General features: G+C 40.3%; 1 protein-coding gene across 28 annotated transcripts in view; it reads left to right on the top strand.

Moving 5' to 3' along the window:
- PLEKHA5 (pleckstrin homology domain containing A5) overlaps positions 1–14,345 on the top strand; it is a 173,957-nt gene that overhangs the window by 47,863 nt on the left and 111,749 nt on the right. The gene's annotated exons all lie outside the window — the stretch shown is intronic.

The raw sequence follows: 14,345 nt of genomic DNA, 5'->3' as shown, positions 1-14,345 counted from the left end.
TTAGATTTTCTCTTGATTTGAGGAAGACTCTGGTAAAAGTAAATTGGTTTTAAGCATCCATGCACAGTCCCTTGTTTCTGAGTGCTTAATCTTAAACTCTGTTTATCTTAAGCACAGTTTAACAGAGTAGATACATGTATTTGCATAGATTATTAAACCCATTATACATCTTCTTCCAGTAGGAAGAAAAGTATGAGAGGGGAATAAGAAAGCCAAGGGAATTAAAACAGTCCAGTGAGACTGAAAGTTTGCATTCTTTCTTGAACAGAGGGTGATCTGGGGAAAGTCTGTGTTTAATCAGTCTCTTTTAACAACATTACAAATGCTCAGTGAGAGAGTTGATGATGCAGGAAGTGACCACTGTTGTGGGCAACTATCTCATTGCCTTAGAACAGTTTGGATGATGTCTGGATGATGTTTTAGTTCCTGAGTGCAAACCCTTTTGAGAGAACTGTTGTGTAGCAGAGGTAAACAAGAAGAGGCAGGTTTTTTCAGCCAGCTTAAAGATCAAAGTTCAGGAAGACACAACCTAAAAGACAAAACAGTGCTATGTCTTATTAATTTTATAAGACTTACACAAATCATATCATTTATGTAAAAGTCCTTATTTATGTACTGCTGTTTGGGAGTTTTATGTATAAATCATTAGCTGTAAGTCCTTTCAGAGTCCTTTCATAAAGACATTTGGAAAACAAAAATAATTTAAAAAATAGTTACACTTGCACATCATCAGTATCAAGTCACTTTTTCCATGATGGCTATGAGTAGTTTGTGAGCACTTGTGATTTGTTCACACAGACCAAAGATGACTGTTCATAAGTTATAAGTTCTCTTTTCCTTACCTCCCAATACCTTGCTTTCTCTTTGTTTTAGAACTTTTTTTCAGCTTCAGTCTTCGTCGCTTCACCTACCTATTGCTGCTTTTCCTGACATATGCTAGTATCTGTTGCTGCGTCAAAATGTTATCATTTCTCCCCTTCTTTACCTATTTTTGTCTCTCCTAAAGCAGCAGTGTATACTTTTCCCCTCCACAATAGCACAATCTCCAGTTCTGTAGTTCCAAGTAAGGCAGTATCTTATTAAATGCAGCACTTAAGATGCCATCCTTGATACTGAATAGACAAACTTCAAGCAAATATTTTGAGAGCTTTTTGGGGCACAGGTAAGGTATAGGCCAGGCATGGAACTAGACTTAAATGTAACTGGAGTGAGACTGAAAGAAGTTGCAATTGTGTCAGTGCAGATTTATTTAATATGTTAAATCATTAAACTGCTCCTCTACGGAGAAGTATCAAGTAGCTTTGGAACCCTAGCAGGTAGAGACTCTTCCTCAACCCTGATTCATCTGCGTTTCAGTCTCCCTGGCCTAACCTTGATCTACTGTTACTCCTGCACTAAAGTAGCTTGGACTACTTCATGGCTAACAATTTACACTGAGACATTACAAAGAGATTATGAATACTTGAAACTCAATTCTTTAATTTTTAATCTATGCCAATGGGGATTAATTTACTTTTGATCCTAAATTATAGACTCCCCCACCCCAGTGAATGCAATTTTAAAGAGGGTTGCTTCTAACAAATGACATTCTATGTGGTACAGTTTCTGCGTTAGCTCCCTAGGTCTATAATTTCACACCTGAAAACAACTTGGTGTACTGAATATTGCCTGCTAAGAATATGCCACTGCTTTCGGGTCAATAGCATATTAGAAGTAACATTGCATTACAGTGGTACCTTGCAAGACGAATGCCTCGCAAGACAGAAAACTCGCAAAACGAAAGGGTTTTTTGAGCTGCTTTGCAAGACGATTAACACCGTTAATACAGTTGCGACTTGACTTCGAGGAGCAACTCATAGCACGCAGCGTGGTAGCCTTTTTGAGGTTTTTGAAGACTTTGGTGATTTTTGAAGCTTTTCCAAAACTTTTCCAACCCCGTGCTTCGCAAGACGAAAAAAATCGCAAGACGACAAAACTCGCGGAACGAATTAATTTCGTCTTGCGAGGCACCACTGTATTTTTTAGCTATTGTATATGATTATGATTGTCTTGAACATAGTGCAAAGGTGGGGTAGAAACTCTGGTTTTTGAATGGCAGAACATGAAAGGATACCTGTTCAGTCTAAGTTGAAAAGGACCACACCTAAGTACTAGGCTGAGTTACTTCAAGCAAGGATTATAGGAACTGATACTGAATTATGCCCCATAGCTGGAACTTAAGATCCATTGTGTTATCATAAATATTGGGTTCTGGCTGAGGAGGCCTGAGTACAAATGACTTTTCATGAGAAAATCTGGGTGACCCTGAACTCCTGTCTTATGCATGGACACTTTGTCTCTATGCCTAACCAACCTCACAGGATTGTTGTGAGGACAAATAGGGGAAATCCGGTGTGCTATATTGTGAGCTTTTTAGAGAGTAGGTAGGCTTTAATTATGTGATAAATTTGTAAGGAATTCCCCACACATGGTGTTATACCTTGGTTCAAATGATTTTTTTTTTAAATGTCAGATACCTTTTACAAATAGGTTTTTTATTGGAGGCCCTAAACCTACCTTGGCTGATACAAGTCTAATAGTTCATTAGACAGCTGCTGGCTCCAAAATAAAGGCTTTATGCTATTAGAGCAGTTCAGAGGTTTCACTAGTTGAGGAAAGTAACTGGTTGTACAACTCAATAATGTGCCTGGCTACAGAAACCACAATGTGCATGTTGAAACAAGTCACGCAGAGTCAGCTACTCTTTTGCATACCTAGTTAATTTGTATGTACAAATACTAGCTTTTCAGGTTTAATGACTGTGACTTCAGCTGAGAGCTTAGCCTGGTTCAAAGTTTAGCACTACATAAGCCATAGCCAACTGGTAGGCAGTTCCTGTGCCATTTCATATGTGTAATGGATGTTCCTGATGTCATTATCAAGTATTCCAGTATCACATGTTTTCTGCATTATTTAAAATTTATCACCACTGAAAACATTTGCACATTGTGGAGTGGAGGAAATGAGACATGCTGCAGATGGTGTTGATCGTAGAAAGAGTTCCCCAAACACTATTTTGAAATAGGCTCAATAATAGTGTAATATCTGGTTACATCCAAGCCATTGATTATAATTCTTGTTTTGTTGCCATTCAGAGTGCACACAGAGTGCCTGCCTATCAGTGTTCAACAAATTTTCTTCTAAGTGAGCCCAGAAGAGTAGCGTATCTTTGCTTCAGAGCTGATTAGCAATGAATTCTCACTGTTGTGTTAAACATATCCTGGTGCTGATCAGAGTGACAACAGAGAGAAGAGTCTACCTTGTTATATATTAATACTTCTATACCCCCTGTTTATTTGCACCCAGTAAGCAGAATACAGTCTCTGAATTGGATGGAAAACATGACTGAGAACCACATTCCAAAACAGCATTTCCTACTGCAGTTGATTTCATTAGCAGTGGAGAAAATTCTCAGCAACAAAATATTATGGGTTAAATGCTTATAAAATACACTATTCCCAGACCATACGCTGTCTTTTGGAAGTTTATCTGGATCCCATGGGACCATAAATAACCTTGCATTCATTGTGCGATTAAAAAAATACAGTTTGGGAAAAGCATTAGTTTGAAGTTATTTCCTAGTCTGCAAATGGTTCATCTTCATGTTTAATTTGATTGAAATTGTTGGCAGTTTTGGGTTTTGTCCTCTTAGTATCACATCTAAAAACATGCATATTCGAAGCACATTATTGGTAATCCTTGCAACGACCTGCAAGTTACATCAGCATTATTATTTCCATGTTGCTGAAGGGGAACAGAGAATGGCTTGCTGGGAGCCAGCTTCAAATTCCATGCCAGAGGAGGGATTTGAAATGGAGACATCCTGATTAGTACATTTCTTTTTAACCACACTCACTGCACCAGTTCTGTAGTAATCTTCTCGTAAAGGAATATGTGCACCACTTCCCAATATGTTTTTTTCCCTATGAAGAGACCTCTAATGAGCAGAAAAGCAAAGTGGGTTTTCCCATAACTTGTTTGCAGGTATTGTTTTCCCATAACTTGTTTGCAGATATTGGAGTGCAATTGCTCATCTTCTTGGGCAGGTGGCAGCAGATCTGGGTGATGTTTCCTTGCTCTTGTACGCCCAGGCTTTCCCTGCAATTACTACTCAGGAAAAATTGCTTCAGTATTTTTGCCTTTTTATTGGCACAGTGGGGAAGAGGATTAGCTGCTGAAAATTGGAGCAAGCTAGATGAAAGCCTTTTGTCTTGTTTTGTAGATGGTTACATTTAACAAGGTTGGGGATTGTGCTTCCTTAGTGCAAAACCTGCTTTTTCCTGGAGGTTTATGAGGAATTTTGTGTATCTGTTTTATTGAAAGAATACTCTGGGATTTTTTATTTGCTCTTAGCCTTAAATATACCGCCCCCTTGCAAAAAAGAAAACCCACAGTCTTCCTGTGGACAACTTGTTTGCATTCTTCCTTTTCTAAAATAAGCAAAAGTTCCTACAGTGCGCTACAGAAGTATCTGCAGTTGTCAGAACTCTTCTTGGAGGTAGTGATGGGCCTCTGGGTCACTTCCAGGAATTGATCTGTTTGTATTAATAGGACAGGCCATTACATGTAGCGTTTCTGCGCATTGGCATAATGCTATTAGGAATGCATGGTTTTTCATTCTTGTCACCACCAAAATCAAGACATTACCTACTGTTTCTGCCCCGCCCCATGTGAGGCAGAAGGTGAAAGGACTCAGCTATACAGCTGTGAAAAACGTTTTAAGCGCAATATACAATGTGAAACTAAATGGTGATGGTGAGTCTTATGGAAAATTCAGTGTATTTTAAAAAACACTTAAAAAAAATCTTTTTCAGAACTGTTTTTATATGTGTGTAGATTCCACGAAAGTGACCTGTGTTGCTGCTCTTTTCTCTTCTAAGACCAATAATATTTTGTGTTGAATCACTCCTGTTCCTCATCCCCACGCCAAGCAATAGGCTTCTCTTTATTTTGATCTGGAGTGTGGGGCGAGTTGATACAATTACTGTATATCTGCCACGTTGTGACTTTATTTATTTATTTCATTGAATTGAATTGATAACCATCCCTCCCTCCTGAAGGAGGAATCTAGCATAGTGTAACATAGCTGATCCATGATGGCAGTTCTATCTGATAGTTGCAGCTCTCTTACATGATTCTAACTTGATTGTTGATAGTTGCCAACCTATGATATCACATGGCCCTCATCTTCTTTTCAAGGTTGTTGTGCTCACATAAAAAAGCCAGTCAAACATGTAATGTGTAAGAGCATACCTTCAGTTGGCAGGGAGGGGTATGACAACCACTAATACAGGAAAGGAAGCAACAGAAGATCTGGTTGCTGGGAGTAGCAAAGAACTGCTTTGGTTTTGGCTTTGAGCAGAAGATTCTAATGGTGATTATGCCAATAAAGATTGGCTATTATTTTGTGAAGGCAAAATATCTCACCTCAATCCTATCTGAGAAAGAATCCTAATGACATTCTGAGAATCCCCATTTTATAAATATATAAAAACAACAAAAAAGGTATTGATGCTGGGAGTAGATTAACTAAGAATTCCATTGAGCAAGGCCACTTATGGTGGTTAACTTGGAATTTTCCTTGGTGAGCATAGCTTGCCAGATCCTTCTGGCGGGCTCCTTTAAAGTGCAACAATAGCTGCAACCTTAGCATAGGTCAAGGGGGACATGGTCTAGGTGATTTAAAATGTTGAATATGTATAGAATTTTACAGGGATAATAGACTGGGGGAGGTCTGGGCATTTAGCTGTCCCTAGTCTTTCCGTTTGCGTATAACATGTTCTGAGATATGATGCTCCAGAATATTGTTTAGAAGTCCACTCCTTAATCCTGTCCTGACCTATTTTATCACTGAAAGCCTGTTCTGGCTTTTATTTTACTTATTTTTAACATTTATTTTTACTTGTGGATGCTTTCCATCTTTTTAAGTGACTTGCAGCACGGAGTGTTATGACCAGCGGGACTCACCCAGTTAGGAACAGATTGATTGGAACTCCTTCAGGCTGGATACATGTAATGCTACTCAAATTTGAATCATCTTCTCATTTATGTTGTGGCACTGTAAATTTATGCAGGTGGAGCAGACTTTAGATGGGTTCATTAATGGTGAACTGGTGAACTTGTATCAGCAGTGATGACTTCAATGTTCATGAAATATTCTAAACATTGCGAAAGGAGCTTAAAAAATGCATGTCAAAGGCAGCTTATGTTTTTCATTGTAACATCAACTGTGTAGCTTTTAAAATATATATACAATATCCTCTCTTTACTGAATTTCAAGCAGAACACATATCCCTTGTTATCTGGTGAAAGTAGTTAAGCAAGGTTGACCTTAGAATTACCAGATTTTTTTCAGTGAATCCGGACACACTAAATCAATCAATCAATCCATCACGTTCAGGACGTTGATGCTGCAGTGATGGTGGTGGCAGAGGGAATGGAGGCTTCACACTGCCTTTGGGAGCAGCCCCATCCCAACTCCTACTTGCGTGCAAGCAGGAAGGGGCATGGATCCCTCAGCTGGGAAGGGAGGCTTCCTGTTGCTTAACTAAGAGATTCCTGCCGACTTCTGCTTGCATGCAAGCTCTGATAGGCAGCGTGAAGACTCCCTTCACAGCTTAGTTGTTGGGGTCAGGGAAGGTGGAGGCAGCCCGGAAGCTGCATCTTAGAGCCCCTGCATCACCATCACATGGGGACTTCTGAGCAGCTCCTGAAGCCAGCCAGAGCCAACTGCTCCAGGCTGCTGAGACTGCCGCTGCTGCATTTCCCAGGAACATTAGATGAAATCCGGGGACATACCGGGGATGGAATTTGTCTGGGGACTTATTCGCAAATCAGGGGACTGTCCCTGGGAAACAGGGATGTCTGGTAACCCTACTTTAGAAGCCTCTAACAAGTTACTCTTCCAACTATTTTTTGACCTTTAGACTGATAAATCTTGTGGTCCCAGAGATACAAGCAATGTATAACAGTGATTATGTACAGATGCTTTTTCTGTTATATTTTCTTAAGTATATATGAATGAGGAACTTTTAGGTCAGTAATACAATACTTTATTGTAAATATTTATTATTTCAAGTGGTGACCAGTGATATGGGTTTTCAAGAAAATTTTCCTTTCTAAATTAGCATAATTTGCATAGGATAGTCTGCATAAAAATATTAATTATGATGCCTTAGGGTGGAGTGGGGGGCTCATCAGCTGATCACTGTGCAGAGTTTACAGAGCGCTTTGTGCAGGGGGTTATCAGGTGCCTGGCAGCATCATCTGCATGAGCAGGTTCTTTGCAGGAAACTGTTTTGTGCAGCCAATTCAGCAGGCTTTGATTTTACCACAAATCAGCGAATGGACTACAGAACTTGAAGCAAGCTTTCCTTTGCCCAATGCACAGTTGGGAGGGAACTTTAAGGCTTCCAATTGTGCATTGGCAGCCACACCTCTATCTCCCCCACATCTGACATCACATGCAGTTAGTGGGTGTGAGTTGATGAAAACAGCGTCACAGTCCCAATTTGACCCCTTGACAGGACAAGTTTGGGCCAGAGATTTCTACCCCTGCCCTTCAACAATCAAAGTTAGCATGTTAATTTTAGCTTCATTTAGTAAACAACCCTAAGAATTTTGATACTGCCTAGTTTATCTAATATATATTAGCAGTTAGGTGTGTGGCAAATTATTAAAAGTTTAAGGCTGAATGAACAGCTTGCCATTGTTTGAACTTAAAAGAGACACTTCCCACTTTTTCAGGACAGATAAAAGAAAGTACTTCATGCAGCACATACCGGTAATTAAACTATGCAACTTCCTCCCACAGGAGGCAGTGATGGCCTGCAGCCTAGGTGACTTTAAAGTAGGATTAGACAAGTTCATGGAGAAGAGGGATATCAATTGCTACTAGCAATAGTGGCTATGCTCTTCCTCCACAGTTGGAGGTAGCAATGCTTGCTGGAAATCACAGGAGGGGAGAGTGCTCTTGGGTTCACTTCTTGCTTGTGGAATTCGCACAGGCATTTGGTTGGCTACTGTGAAAACAGCATGGAAGACTAGTGTCAGGTACTGGTGGTGGGTGCTCGTGAGTTGGTCTCGTGGTGGTTGCCCGACCTGTCTTTTACAGGTTTTATTGGTGCAGACTATTTACCGTACATAACCACAAAGTTCATGTCCATCTTAGTCACTTGCAGATTCCGGGAGTGGCCCCTTCCAGTTTTTCCCCCAACGTAAGAACTTAGACACCCCAAATCTCCGCCTCCCCTCCTTATCTTTCACCCCTCTGCGCAAGCTGGGTGGCGGAAACGGCAGGTGTGCCTACTGGCCAGCCGGGTTAGGTGAGGCACTTGGGCTCTCAGCAGCATCTTCGAGCCCTCCCTTCGCTTGGCTGCCCCCTTCCCTCTCTTCTCCACTGGAGGCGTGGCTTTCCCCACCGCTGGATGAGGAGCTGCTCCTCAGAAGCTTCAGAGGCTCTCTGTATCCCCCTGCCTCCCTCCCCTGTTCCGATGGCAGTCCCCTGACAACTAGATAGTTCTACTGTCTATTGCAACCATGCAGGTAAATAATAATAATAATAATAATCCTGAGATACTGATACCATCTGTTGTGTCAGATTCAACATTCTGCACTCCACAGACCTGACTATGTTGCAACATTGAATTGTTTACTACTGGCAATATTAAATCTGCATTTGAAATGGTCTGTCACCATAATATCTTTTAGTACTAATTTACAGTATTTCACAACATTTTGTTCCTTTCACAATCTCAAGTTATGTATGTTGCCTTCTAAAATTGTAAATGGGAGATATTTCAGCTCCTAACGTAGTTGAATTATGTCATTGAAATGTATTTAATGAGCATTGATGCCAGGAGCAGCAATGCCAACATGAACAATTACCATGCTTGGTCTTTTATTTTTCTGGCATGTTCCTCATCTTTATTCAGAGTATAAAAATGGCACTTTAATAGTTTCTTTTATTTATTTATTTTTTAAAGAAGGTTTGTAACCTTTATTGGTCTTCATGGCAACGCACCTGTTCAGCCTTGTAGTTACTCCAGTTTTTACCATTTTGGAGACTTGAGGACAAGAGCTTATTTATATGGTCAAAATAAGGATGATCACTGCCTTTATGAATACAAATATCCCTGATACTTAACCATATGTCTCTGCTATTCTATGTTGGGATAATTTAAATGCATACATTTTCTTTGTAGAACAATGAAGTCTACATCACAAGGAAAACAACCCTGAAGCTGTCATTCAGATTTGAACTGAGCGCAAAGCATTGCCTGAGAAACAACCTTGACTTGTACAAGAACATTTAAAGTATCATATAATAGCCAACCCTCCAGTAAAAACTTCCTGATTTGATTTAGATCTTCACTTACTACAGAGTATCAGCATTCTGAAAGACAGAGCAAGCAAATGACTTTGTTGTTAATATCTTGTGGCTCTTAATTGATTAGTATGCCAATGGGTTCTAAGACAACTATATTGTCTGGAGATGATAACATGTTAATAGCTTAGCTTAACAGAGATTTATTTTGAGAATCTGTTTCTTGGGCCCCAAAGAGGTGAGCTGCTGAATTCTAGTTTTAAAATACGGTGTGTTCGGAGTTTTAAAATTCTCCCTCTATCTGAAATTGTAGGTCAGAATACAATAATCAAGGGCAGACTCATTCTCAGATTCCTTTGCAGACCCAGCAGGGAATCAGAGCCCCCCCCCCCCAGTCATTCTGCAGAATGAGTTGCTTTCTGAATCCAAACACTAGCAACCCAGGGCTATTCATCTAAAGAGTGATATGAAGGCAGATGTGTATTGTAGCATAATGGCTAAAAGCAAGAGAGAGCCAGTTGGATAAACTTTCTGTTTGGTAATAAGGGACTTAGCACACATGGCTGGTTGAGGGTAGCAAAAGGGAGCAGTCCTGTTTGGCATCAAAAAATGTCACCCTCAACAGATATTTCAGGTAATTGTAATCTTAATTTTCAAAACTAGATGGCATTAGCAACTCTCATTTCAATATTGTTTAGTAGCATGTTTCTGATAAGAACTTAATTGAGGAAGGTCCTAAGATTTCTGAAAGAAGTCATATCTCCAGTCATATTGAAGTAATCCGTATTGCTTAGTTTACAAGTTTGTGACTGGGAGGCTCTATCTGAGATCTAGACTGTTCTACACATGGTTTGAGAACACACTTTGCTGATTAACATGTTTGCCTGTCCCAGCTGGTTTTTCTGGGATGTGCCCCCAAACAGTGGGTGTAGTCTGCAGCTGCCATGGGTAGTGTCCCTGATTAGAACTCAATTTTGTATTCTTTTAGTGAAATCAGCACATCATTGAGGATAATCTACCTTAGGCTTCTTCTGAGAGAATGAGTATTGTAGCATTGCAGGTAATTTTCTAATGCTTTCTGATGCTTTACAAGCTCTTTAAGCATGAAATGTATAATTTCTGAACTTCTAAACTCCTTTCCTTATTCTGAAATATTATAAAACAATTTACTGGCCACACAGCTTATTTTTTTAATTCAGTGCAGCTGTTGGATTTAAATATAGTAAAATGTATTTTATAATACTGTAAAATGTTGGAGCAGTATCATTTTAAAATCTTGAGTTTACCACCACCTGGTGACCATCATTGGTTTAGTATTCTCCACTGTTGTGTGACAAGCAATTTGAATAAGGGCAGCATTAAATAAAGTGTGCTTTCTCTTCCTTGAAGTGATGTTGTTTTAATTATTTCTATAACTGATTAATTAACTTTGAGCATATCTCTAAAAGGTATGCTAATGTTGAGGTTGTGGTTAGAAAAATTAGCACTATGAAACTGCAGAAATCTTTTTGGCCAGCTGAGGGCACCACCTTCTTTACATTTCTATGATCTGTGTTTAGAAGGTTTCAAAAAACAGAATTGGCTTCCCTGATTGCATCTTGAGTAGAATCAAAACGATTGTTTTACTTCTCCATATACTAAACAAAACTGCTCCATGAGTTTGAAGTTTATACAGGAGGCTCCAATACAGGAAACCATTTAAAAGCCAGACTTTCCTTTAAACTTCTGCACACAGCTCTGCTTTGTAGATTGTATGCACAGATTGCATGTTTTAGGGATAGATCTGGAATTGCCTCTGCTGTCTTAAACTCGAATATTTGCTTGGTAGTGAATGGCAGGTACTGCTAATTTGGAACAACTGTTTCTTAGGGAATATAAATAAATGCTGTTTCATTTTTATAATTGTTTCTGGCTTGTGTAGCAAGTAATATTCTGGTTTGTATGTGTGTGAGTGCAATGCAATGCATCCAGATTAAAAACTTGCTTTTAAAAGTTTTAATAGAAAGTACTATATGGCCATTTATAGCAGCGTTTCCCAACCGAGGGTCTTATGTCCCTCTGGGGACTCCCAGGATATTTCAGGGGGGCACAGGTGAAAATCACATAAATGGGAGTGGCACAGCACAAGGCTAGGGGGGCACAGAAGGAAGTGAGCAGTGAAGGGGAAAATTATTTGTTAAAAATCCTGATTGGCTATCCGCTTGGCCAAGGTAAGGGGGCAGCCCACCGGGGCCTAGTGCTACTTTTTGCAACTTGGGTTTACAGTGGTACCTTGGGGGAAAAGGAGGCCGAAGGCGCACTGATAATCTCCACTCCTCGGGGAGGCAAAGCAAAAGGAAACTCAACCCGGATCAGGCTCGCCGCCACAAACTCCCCTCTCTGCACACTCCTGTCTCTGTCCACCGTGGGATCCTAAGGGCAAGTGACACCCCTTTCCCTGGATAATCACCTTCACTGCTGTGTGTCCCTTTCCAAGTCTCTCCAAAGCGTGCTTTCGTGCACGGCAGCTGGCATCCCTTCTGCGTCTCTCTCTCTTTCTCTCCCTCCATCTTTGGAAATGTGACACTCAAAACGGAAGTAAACCCTCCCGAACGGAGTACGTTTGCATCCCCAAAAAAATCGCAATCCGGAACACTCATTCCTGGGTTTGAATCAAAAAGTTCATTAACTAGGCTGTTCGTAACCCGAGGTACCACTGTATAAGAATCTTTGTATTTGACAAGCAACTAGAAGTTCTAACAAAAAGTTGGTGTAGTCTAGTGGCTATGAGTGAGTATCAGATATACACAATTCTGCTGTTAACTGACATCCCATCTCTCTCTTTTGAAACATTTTACAGTGGTACCTCGGTTTAAGAACAGCCCCGTTTACGCACTGTTCAGTATAAGAACTCCGCAAAACCAGAAGTAGTGTCCCGGTTTGCGAACTTTACCTCAGTCTAAGAAGGGAATCCGAATGGTGGAAAGGCACCGGCGGTGGGAGGCCTCATTAGGGAAAGCGCACCTCGGTTTAAGAATGATTTCGGTTTAAGAACGGTCTTCCAGAATGGATTAAGTTCGTAAACCGAGGTACCACTGTACTTGGAGCAGTCCTGGTTTGTTTCCAGTGGGAGAGGGAGATGGGAGAGGCTCCCGTTTTGACCAGTAGAGCCCATGATCCAGAACCCCCAGGTCAGGTAAGTGTGTTGGTGGGGTGGCAATGGGTAGGGCTGGGCGAGCCAGAGCTATTTGTTGCCGTCGCTAGTGCTGGGCCCGGTGGCAGCCTGGGCCTAACTCTGTGAGGCACAGGGTGCAATCCACCCTGAGTGCCTAGTGGATCAGAGCCTTTGGATGTTGCCAAGGGGCGCAGGGCCTGTCGGCAGCGGCAGCCCGGTTTTGCAAGGCGCAGGGTGAAATCCACCCCAGTGCCTAGCCGAGCAGGGTCATCTGGTGCTGCTTATTTGCATATAGGAAATAACAAAGTGTCTCCTTAGTAGAAAGCCACGCTGAGTTCAGTGGGCATTACACCCAGGTAAGGGGGGGCGGGTATAGTGTTTTATCTATGGGCTCCTCCGGATGACAAGAACTTTTTGCACCAGGTCAGTGTGGAATACTTGCTTTAAAAAATTCTTCTATATACAGAACTCCCTGTGCTCCTTTTGGATTGTTTTTGTAGGTTTCCCCCTCTGTGTCAAATAATTGGGGTCGAATAAGTGTTGTTTAATTTTTATAATACATGGAAGATGCACCTCCCTTGTGAGGTTCTGGACTCTCCCTTCCTTGGAGGTTTCTAAGCAGAGGTTGGATGGCCATCGGTCATGGATGTTTTATAACTGAGTTACCTACATTGTAGGGGGTTGCACTAGAAAGATGACCCTTGGGGTCCCTTCCAGCTCCATGATTCCATGTTTTTCTGCTTCAACAATATTCCATTATGTTCCTATCATTTTATGTAATTCTATTTTGTAAAAATTATAATATATATATAAATAAAACATGTTCTATTTACAAACAAAACATTTAAATAGCTACCTTTCTAGCAGTAGATGGGGCATGGGCGTAGCCAGGATTTTTGTTAGGGGGCTGGCTTTTGGAGGGGACAGAATCTCAGATTTGTATTGATTTTTTTTTTACTGTTTTTCACTTATTGGGGGGAACCGTCCCCCCAGGCTACGCCTATGGGGAGCACAGGAAAGAAACAAGGTCAAAAGGGGGCCACGGTCAGAAAAAGGTTTGGGAACACTGATTTATTGCATCTCCACACCCTTCCCATGGCAAGGCTGGCTTAGACACATTGTCTTTTTTGTGGGAGAATGGGTTCATACTGTAGGATTTATACATAAAATCCCTTAATAGATTGGGCAGAGAATTTTTTGTCTTTTTCAAATGTGAAGTTCAGATAACATATATCTGCTAGTACTGTAGGCTGATATCTTCAACTGCAGTGCCTTTGAGTGTCTCTCTATGAACCATCAGTTTTAAGTGCCTTGGAGTCTTCTGTATTGCTAGAGGAAATAAATTTATATTTGCAGAAAACTAAACACATAATAGTTGTTTATAACTGTATGCTAGACTGTTGCAAATTGGATGTTAAGGATATTAAAGATGAATGGAAAAGGGAGTTAGACTGTTCTGTTCACCTCAAACAATGGAAAGTTACTTTAGCATCTATATGTAATTTATTTATATTTATTTATTTATTTAAAAGATATTTATTAAAAGTTTAATAGTTACAGAAAAAAGAAGAAAGAAACAATAAAAAGTTCACAATACATCAAAAATAAAGAAAAAAACAAAAAATACAATAAAACAACAAGAAAAGCAAAAACATTAAAAAAACCACATCCAATATCTCTATATCTCTACCTTTCATTTACTTGTATCATCGACCTCCTCACACCTCCCTTTTTTGTATTCTTGTTCAATTAGCTATTTCAGCAAATCCTTTCCATCTTTCTTAATTTTTGTTCTATAATTTATCTTAACACAATCTAACCTTAAAT

The sequence above is a fragment of the Podarcis liolepis genome (genome assembly GCF_965112155.1).
Source record: "Podarcis liolepis genome assembly, chromosome: 10".
Lineage (NCBI taxonomy): Eukaryota > Metazoa > Chordata > Lepidosauria > Squamata > Lacertidae > Podarcis > Podarcis liolepis.
Note: the sequence above shows the minus strand (reverse complement) of the source record. Positions and strands in the feature narration are given on the sequence as shown.